Consider the following 8,923-nt stretch of genomic DNA (forward strand, 5'->3'; position numbering starts at 1 on the left):
ACTCTGACTCACTAGGAAATGAGGTCCTGTGTCCAAAATTCCAAACTATCCCTTTAACACACAAATCCTGCATATTTAGACTGAGTTCTTTTCTCAAACAAACAGAGCATTTTGATCTTTGGAGATGTAGACAAACAAAAAAACAGGATTTCTCAAATGTGTGGAGGAAACAAAACACAACTCCAGGTCTGTTTTTGAGGAGGTAACATTATAACATGGATCAGAAAATCAGAAAATAGTGTCATATGGACCCTTTCAATTAAAATCCTTCAGATAAATGCACTCTCTTTCCTCTCCTCCATCCAATTCAGCGACAAACCCTCCTCTATTTGCAATAACCACCGCAGCAGCAGAACCACCAGCCTCCTCATCCTCTCCATCTCCTCCTCTTCACCACCAGGGGGAGATATTTTCCAAAACAAATCTACAGTTCTCGTCATATTTCACTCATTTGTGTATATTTTGAGCAGGACTACACCAGAGGAAGGGCATCTGGGCTAAAACAAACCAAAACACAAACTGCTGCACACCGCGAGATAGGAGATGCGTTGCCATGGAAACTCAAAAAAGATCTTATGAATTCATGAGTTTCACCTTCTTGCATGGGTGACATTTTGAGGACTATTCAGCGTTCGAAAGAAGTGATATTTTGTTTTGATATGTTAATCGCTATGGCAACGTTTCTAATTCTTCCTCATTATGAAACCCATGGGTAAACGAGAATAATAAAATAAAACTTTAAGTGCAAATTCAGGGCCAAAAGCGATTCAAGGTGATGAAATTACGTGTTGAAAGATCTATTTATAAATGCATTGCTTTTTGAATGAATGCCTCACCTTGGCCGGACCAGACCAAAACCAGGCCAACAAAAAAATCTGCTTTATGAGCACAGAGTCAATATTTAGTCAAAAGGAATCAACAGGCTCTCATCACACAACATCACTCACTTTTATTACATTAAGTCTTGGTTTAGTCCTGGTTTAGTCCTAGTTTAGTCCAGATTTAGTCCTGGTTGAGTCCTGGTTTGGTCCAGATTTAGTCCTGGTTTAGTCCAGATTTAGTCCGGGTTTAGTCCTGGTTTGGTCCTGATTTAGACCTGGGTTAGTCCTGATTTAGTCCAGATTTAGTCCTGGTTTAGTCCTGCTTTAGTCCTGGTTTAGTCCTAGTTAAATCCAGATTTAGTCCTGGCTCAGTCCTCCAGATTTAGTCCTGGTTTAGTCCAGATTTAATCCTGGTTTAGTCCTGGTTTAGTCCTGGTTTAGTCCTGGTTTAGTCCTGGATTGTTCCATATTTGGCCTGTATTTTTAAGGTAAGTATATCATTTCAAAGTTGCTCATTTACCACATATGTAAAATAGATTAGTTTAGTCCTGGTCTAGACCTGGTTTAGTCCGGGTTTAGTCCTGGTTTAGTCCTAGTTTAGTCCTGGTTTAGTCCAAGTTTAGTCCTGGTTTAGCCTTGGTCCAGTCCTCTGTAGTCTTGGATGCATTCTGGTTACGTCCTTGAGGTTTAGTCCTGGTTCAATCCTTGTTTACGTCTGCTTTAATACGAGGTTTTGTTTTTAAGAACTAATTTACTCCCTGTCTAGCACTGGATTTATTTTTGTTTAGTCCTGGTTTAGAATAATCCTCCTTCAGACCTGCTATGCCCTGGTTTAATCCTGATTCAGTCCTGGTCTAGTCCTGGTCTAGTCTTGGTTTATTTTAGTCTATAGTGATGAGCATACTCCTTATTTATGGCTAATATATTCCTGGCTCAGTCCTTGTTTGGTCCTGGTTTAGTCCCGACCTGTACTTGGATTTTATCGGGAGCATGGTTTAGATCTGATAAAATCCCTGTTTACTTCCCTGGTACAGGTTTAGTCCCAGTCTGGTCCTGGATTTATTTGTTTTCCTGGTTCAGACCTGTTTGAATCTTGGTTTAGTTCTGGTTTAGTCCTGGTTTAGTCATAGTCTGGTCCTGGATTAATTTGATTGGTTTAGACCTGCTATAATCCTGGTTTAGTTTTTACTTCGTCCTGGCTCAATCCTTGTTTAGTCCTGGTTTAATCTCATTCTGGTCCTGTATTCATTCATTCATTTTCCATGTTCAGACCTGTTACAGTCCTGGTTTAGTTCTTACTTAGTCCTGGTTCAGTCCTTGTTTAGTCCTGTTTTAGTCTTAGTCTGGTCCTGTATTCATTTGTTTTCCTGGTTTAGACCTGCTATAGTGCTATAATCCTGATTTAGTTCTTATTTAGTCCTGGCTCAGTATTTGTTTAGTCCAAGTTTAGTTCCAGTGTAATCCTGGATTCATTTGTTTTCGTGGTTTAGACCTGTTATAATCCTGGTTTAATCCTGGTTTAGTCCCTCTCTGGTCCTGGATTCATTCATTTTCTTGGTTTAGACCTGCTATAATCTTGGTTTAATTCTTACTTAGTCATGTTTCAGTCTTAGTCTGGTCCTGGATTCTTTCATCTTCCTGGTTTAGACCTGTTATAATCCTGATTTAATCCTGATTTAGTCCTGAGTTAGTCCTGATTTAGTTTTGGTTTAGTCCTGGCTCAGTTTTTGTTTAGTCCAGGTCTAATTCATTTTCCTGCTTCAGACCTGCTCTAATCCTAGTTTAGTCCTTGTTTAGTCCTGGTTTAGTTTGGTTTTTGGTTTGTGTTTTTCTGAGGTACATTTGATCTTTTGTTTATCCGTGCTCAGATCTATAGCTCTTGTCAAGTATTTCCCATAGTTCATTGCCACATCGTCCAAACCACAGACACCACACACACTAACACAGCTGTACAAATCTCTCATTATTCTGCACTTCCTCCACTTTCTGAGATTGTAAAACCAAATATTATGATGGCTGTAACATTTTAGGTCTTATTATTATTGTAAAACAGTATAGATTTGGGGTTAGGAGTTGGATTGGATGAAAGTCAGAATGAGCTTTCGTTTATAATAGCTTCATTTTAGGACAGTTTTGGCAGTTAGAGCAGTATTTCTGAAACTGTGCTCCTTGGACAGCTCTTCAATTTGTGGGTTTGCTAAATTTAGACTTTATTTAATCCACTTTTTTGGATAATTTCTTGGTTAGGACTACAGGGGGAATGATGTCGTCCACTTTTAGACCTGGACTTGCTCTAAATTAGACCTGGAATAGTCCTGGTTTGGATCTGGTGGTACTCAGAAAAGACAAATCTCTTCTTAGTTGTGGTGTGAAAAGTTAGTAAGTAGTGAGTAAGGATGCACCAATACCGATACTGGTACCGATACTGAAACTGTCAGCTCTATGATATCAGTTACAGCGATATCCTGGTTGAACTTTAAATCTGATGGAATAAAGCTGATTTTGGACTATATCAGTGTTTGAACTTTTATTCATACAAAGTTCAGTGGTGATCTGAAGGATAAATAACAGTTACGCAACAGTTGGATCTCTAGGGATGTAACAATAACTGAAATATCGTGATATTGTATCATCAAAAGTCTCACAATATCATCGTGGGCTGTCACAATATATCGAATCACAAGTTCCTTTGCTTAAATGCAGGGTTTTATAGCAGCAACAGCTTAAAAACATTGGAAACTACATATCCCATGATTCATTTCAGCACAGACAACATGAAGAGATGTTTTTTACTTGAATCTTTGGGATTATGACGGAAATAATTCACACCAAAATCTTGTCAAGGTATTCCAAAAGCAAAAACATGTCCTATCTACAATTATATCAGCCTCTTTAAAATATTGCAATAAATATCGTACCGTGAGATGCATATCGTGATAATATTATACTGTGAGATTTGGATATTGTTACAATCCTAGTAATTAGGGATGTAACAATAACCAGAATCGTCAAAGTTCTCACAATAATATCGTGGACAATCACAATATATCAAATTACAAGTCTCTTTGCTTAAATTAAGAGTTACGATGCAGCAATATCTTAAAAAAGACAGAAGGAACTACATAGACCATGATCCTTTGCTCCATTTCAGTGCAGACTACAAGAAGAAATAACAGTTCTAAGCACTTTTAAGTCTTAGTTGTTTGGATTAAGTCTTGTCACAGGCATTTTAAGAGGAAAAAGTAACATATTAACAGTTTTGTTTAGAGCCTCCACAAAATATCGCAATAAATATCATACCGTGAGATTTATATCGTGAAACTATTGTACCAAGAGATTTGTTACATCCCTAATCTTGAGCCTCCCCACCATATTGTGAGCTTTTCCACGATATCGCAATAAATATTGTACCGTGATGTTCATACTGTGATGATATCATATCATGAGACTTTGGATATACCCCTACTAATAATAAGATAACTGTGTTTTAAGAAAATAAGTGCCATTTTCTGTCCTTACACTTGACAAACCAGACAAAGTTACAGGTCAGATCTGTGGAGAGCCGACCCCGCTGTGCCTGTTTTTCTCTGTATTTTTGAGCTATAAAACAACCTGTAAATGAATAAATGTGAGGTAGAGCTGTTTGTGGAACATTCCAGGCAGAGAAATGATGTTTACATAGAGACAAGCAGGTGACATAGTGTAGCTTTAAGTATCATCTGATATTAACCAATGATGATACTTAAAGCTACACTATGTAACTTTTTGGTTGAGGGTCTGTCACCTGCTTGTTTCTATGTAAAGGTCGTTGCTCTGCCTGGAATGTACCACAAATAGCTTCAAAAATACAGAGAAAAACAGGCACAGCGGGGTTGCCTCTCCACAGATCTGACCTGTAACTTTGTCTGGTTTGGTCTCCATGAAGATAGAAAGATTTATTACCATACTGTGAAACATTCAAGACAAAGCAATAACATCTCCATGGAGAAAAGCATCTGACAAACCCTCAAGCCCTCAAACCCCCAGAAAAGTTACACAGTCAAAGTATCGATATCGGTATCAGAACTAAAAATGCTGGATCAGTGCGTCCCCGCTGAAGAGCCGCTGAGTTAGAGGATCTGTGAAATGAGAGTAAATAGATAGATGTAATAGTGTGTTTTGGAAATTCCAGTGACACTTTTAGCCTGTTCCCCAGAGGATTGCATCAGTAGCTTCCAACTTCTGATTTACAAATGTGAGCAGCAGCTGGACGTCTCAACTCTGTCCATTTAAAGATACAGTATGGAACTTTCTGTCTGGAGGTGGCACATCATCTACCTGCCACCATCTACTCCATGGAAACAAAAATTAACACCATATCACACCACACGTTCTCCAAGGACATAGTTATGTTTTATGGAATACTATGGAGGATTATAGTGAAAGAAACAACACTTCCATGGAAACAACAACAACAAAGCATGAGTCAGGTTTGTGGAAATGCAAGCCCACTTAGAGTAAGAATGCATGTTTACTAGGGGTGTAACCATATCCAAGTCTCACGGAACAATATCGTCACAGTACGATATTTATTGTGATATCGTGGGAAAGCTCACGATATGGTGGGGAGGCTCACGATTAGGGATGTAACAATATCCAAATCTCTCGGTATGATATTTTTACAAAACAAAATATGTCACTTTTTGTCTTAAAATGCCTGTGACAAGACTTAACCCAAAGAACTAAGACTTAAATGTGCTTAGAACTGTTATTTCTTCTTGTAGTCTATACTGAAACGGAAAAAAGGATCATGGTCTATGTAGTTCCCTCTGTCTTTTTTGCTGCACCATAACTCTTAATTTAAGCGAACAGACTTGTAATTCAATATATTGTGATGGTCCACGATATTATTGTGAGAACTTTGATGATACGATATCACGATATTTCGATTACTGTTACATCCCTAATGTATACCTATGTTTTTCAGTGTAATAAATCGAAACAAAATGAAGAAAAAGCTTTTACTTGTCTATTTTTTGGTTAAAAGGCTTTGACCAGGTCTGGGTGTGAAGAAAGCTCTGACTCTGCCCCCTTGTGGCTAGATTTGGAACACAAAAAAACACAAAACTGAACTGCTTTCTATTTTTACAGCGCAGTTCGAGCAACATCACCACAATATATTCTCTGATATCTTCCGCAGTTTTATCAGAAATGTGAACTGTATTGCATCTGTATTCAGAGCACGGGGCAGTTTTATAGTGCACAGTGCAGAGGGATTTGCCCGGTGATTGATAGGACGCTTACTTTGAAAAACATGGGAAAAGAAAACTGCACAGCAACATATTTTTGTTTTTAAATATTGTTCTTTTTGCAGCGTTTTCACAGTTTTCAGGGTGAGGGTGAAGAGCCAAACACAACCACAGGTGCTCTGTTTAAAAGTCACCGCTCACTTCTCTCATTGTGGGTTTATGAATATTACATGATGTGAATTTAACAGCCAAATACAATATAAGAGTGAGACAGCCTGTTTAAAGATGGACTCTGTAACTTTGTATGGCATTAAACTTGTCAATCTCCATGGAGACAAGCACGTAACATAACCAGTCCAAGTTACAGGTCAGATCTGTGGACCACGCTTACAGTAAGACGCTTACGTATTTTTACAGCATCTAAAAAAAACATCTAAAGTTGAATAAAAGCTGATAAGTTAATGCCATTCTGTGAAACATTACAGCAAAGCAATAACATATCCATGGAGACAGCAGGTGGCAGACAGTCCACTAGAAAAGTTACACAGTGCACCTTTAAAATTAAACTGAGTCAGTCCGAGTTGAGATCTCGTTTAGTCCTGGATTCCAGTTTTAGTCCTAGTTCGAACCTGTAGATTAGACCTTATTAAACACCTAAAAAAATCGTTCTGGTTTTCTTGGGTTTACCAGTTAAGTAGAGTTAAGTCTTGCTTGGTTTAGTCCTGGTTTATCTTGGTTTAATCCCAGTTTAGCGCATGTTTAGTCCCTCTCATTCGAACCTGTAGATTAGTCCTCTATTAGACAATATTAAAATACCTAAAAATAGTCCTGGTTTACTTGGGTTTAGCTGTTTAATCCTTTGTTTAGTCCTGCCTGAGTTAGTCCTGGTTTAATCCTGGTTTATCTTGGTTTAATTCCAGTTTAGTGCATGTTTAGTCCCGCTTTAATCCTAGTTCAAACCTGTAGATTAGCCCATTAAAACAATATAAAACAGTGCACAACAAAATATATAAAAGTAGTCCTGGTTTTCTTGGGTCTAGCCATTTTATCCCTTGTTTAGTCCTGCCTGGTTTAGTCCTGGTTTAGTCCTGGTTTACCTTGATTTAATTCCAGTTTAGTGCATGTTTAGTCCTGCTTTAATCCTAGTTCAAACCTGTAGATTAGATTTATAAAACAATATAAAACAGTGCACAACAAAATACCCAAAAATAGCCCTGGTTCTCTTGGGTCTAGCTGTTAGCTGTTAGTCTTGGTTTAGTCCTGGTTTAGTCCTGATTTATCCTGGTCTAATTCCAGTTTAGTCCTGCTGTAATCCTAGTTTGAACCTGTAGATTAGTCCTGCATTAGACCATAACAAAATCTCTTAAAATAGTCCTAGTTTTCTTGAGTCTAGCTGTTTTATCTCTTATTTAATCCTGCCTGGTTTAGTCCTGGTTTAGTCCTGATTTAGTCCTGGTTTAGTCCTGGTTTAGTCCTGGTTTAGTCCCGGTTTATCTTGGTTTAATTTCATTTGAGCACATGTTTTAGTCCCGCATAAATCCTAGTTCGAACCTGTAGATTAGTCCTCTATTAGACCATAACAAAATACCTAAAAGTCTTGGTTTTCTTGGGTCTAGCCATTTTATCTCTTGTTTAGTCCTGCCTGATTTAGTCCTGGTTTAGTCCTGGTTTAGTCCTGGATTAGTCCTGGTTTAGTCCTGGTTTATGGTGGTTTAATTCCAGTTTAGCACACGTTTAATCCTGCTTTAGTTTTACTTTAAACCTGTAGATTAGTCTTGTATTAGACCACAACAAAATACCTGAAAATAGTCCTGGTTTTCTTGAGTTTAGCTGTTTAATCCATTGTTTAGTCCTGTCTGATTTAGTCCTGGTTTAGTCCTGGTTTATCTTGGTTTAATTTCATTTGAGCACATGTTTTAGTCCCACTTTAATCCCAGTTCAAACCTATAGATTAGTCCTACATTAGACCATAACAAAATACCTAAAAATAGTCCTGGTTTTCTTGGGTCTAGCTATTAGCTGTTAATCCTGGTTTAGTCCTGGTTTAGTCCTGGTTTAGCCCTGGTTTAGTCCTGGTTTAATCCTGGTTTAAAGTGGTTTAATTCCACTTTAGCGCACGTTTAATCTTGCTTTAGTTTTACTTTAAACCTGTAGATTAATCCTGTATTAGACCACAACAAAACACCTAAAAATAGTCCTGGTATTTTTGGATCCAGCAGTTTTATCCCTCGTTTAGTCCTGTCTGATTTAGTCCTGGTTTAGTCCTTCTTTAACCCTTGTTGAATCTATGACAAACGCGAGTGTAACCGCTGCCTCTCTCCGTGAACACCGCTGCGCATTAAATCGTGTCTAAGTGACGGAAAATGTCATTAAATCTGCCACGCTATTGACAACACATAATGCAGGTGTAAATAATAAATGAACTGGCTTATTAGGAATGTGCAGGCATCCTCTTGCAAAAACACACAACAAGCACGTTTTCGCACTCCAAATTTTACGCGCAAAAAAGGCGGACAGAACACAAGTTGACGCGCGCTTAGTAGTGATCATTTTTGGGATTTTTCTTACCTTTAAGTGTCCGTGGTGGAGGTCTGCGTTGAACTATCCGCTCCACTCGTGTCTCAAAGCGAAGCGCGAGTCCCCTCTCTCCTCTCCTCTCCTCTCCTCCCTCTCTCCTCTCCTCGCTTCTCTCTTTCCTCCTGACGCACGCTTACGCACTCGCCCACCGCGCCACAGAAAGTGACTAACGCGAGTCTGAGAGAAAATAAGACCTCTGAAGAGAGGCCAAAAGCAACAGGTTCAAAGAGGGATGGAAATGTGTGAAGTTTGTTAATGATTTGAAAACACTATGAAGTAAATAATGATAGAAATCCA

At 38.5% G+C, this 8,923-nt stretch overlaps 1 protein-coding gene across 1 annotated transcript in view; it reads right to left on the reverse strand.

Moving 5' to 3' along the window:
- Positions 1 to 8,711, reverse strand: part of LOC110163869 (ovarian cancer G-protein coupled receptor 1) — a 75,139-nt gene extending 66,428 nt beyond the window's left edge. The window contains exon 1 of the mRNA XM_055154302.1: positions 8,618 to 8,711. The gene's annotated coding sequence lies outside the window, so the exon portion shown is untranslated. The remainder of the gene's footprint in view (positions 1 to 8,617) is intronic.
- Between the last annotated feature and the right edge of the window lie 212 nt (positions 8,712 to 8,923).

The sequence above is a fragment of the Boleophthalmus pectinirostris genome, unplaced genomic scaffold (genome assembly GCF_026225935.1).
Source record: "Boleophthalmus pectinirostris isolate CB_2022bp ecotype Guang Dong unplaced genomic scaffold, ASM2622593v1 HiC_scaffold_10, whole genome shotgun sequence".
In the NCBI taxonomy this organism is placed as follows: domain Eukaryota; kingdom Metazoa; phylum Chordata; class Actinopteri; order Gobiiformes; family Gobiidae; genus Boleophthalmus; species Boleophthalmus pectinirostris.